Genomic DNA, 952 nt, shown 5'->3' on the forward strand with positions numbered 1-952 from the left:
CGTTTTTGATGAAGAGCGCAGAGTTCGACAAATCATATTTTTTGGGTGGCTTAAAAAAGTTGGAATATCGCTGGACTAAGATCGAGCTGAAAGGAGACTATGTTGAGAAATAGATAAAAAAATTTTTTTTTTTTAATGCGTTTCCTTTCTTAACACGGGTACTTATCATACAGCCCTCGTATATATTTATTATATATTAACGAGAGACACTATCGCGTTTCTTGATTTTGCTATATAGGGTATTTCATAATCCGCCTTTACGAATTATTGCATACCGCACAGAAAGAATGCGGTACATTACATAAATATAGTTATGAAAAATTGTTATTTAATATATTATTAATTTTATTTTAATATTTATGACATACATGCATGCGTAAGTACTTGTGCGTGCATGTGTGCGTGCATACGTATGTGTGCGTACATGCGTATGTGCGTTGCGTGTGTGCGTTGCGTATGTGCGTTGCGTATGAGTGCGCGTGTGTATGTATGTGTGCGTGCGTATACATATCAGTGATCAGTGAACCTAGAACAATATGGCGTCTTGCGAACGAAGCAACATCTAACGGCGTATCAGTGAACCTGGAAAATGGCCTAGCAACATAATCTAGCGGCGTATCAGTGAATCTGGAAGAACATGGCGTCTCGAAAAGTAACACATTTTCGGCCAAAAAATTCATATGAAATATCGAGATCTGTACATCAAGTGCATGTACCAGTGTCATTTTGATATTATTATATTCGGAAAAATCCATGTTCTCGATTGATATGTTCATCTCTCGAAAAGTGGTCCGACATACAAGATATTTCGAATTCATTTTCTAAAATTTTCAAAAAACGTCCTCACTCTGATAAATGATACACGGTAGCGTCTGTTTACAGTAAACAAAAAAACGACGAAAGATATACTTAGCGAGACGCTACCGCGTCTCTTGATATGTGTAACGCGATA

This window comes from Formica exsecta, unplaced genomic scaffold (assembly GCF_003651465.1).
Source record: "Formica exsecta isolate Colony F162 unplaced genomic scaffold, ASM365146v1 scaffold270, whole genome shotgun sequence".
NCBI classification, from domain to species: domain Eukaryota; kingdom Metazoa; phylum Arthropoda; class Insecta; order Hymenoptera; family Formicidae; genus Formica; species Formica exsecta.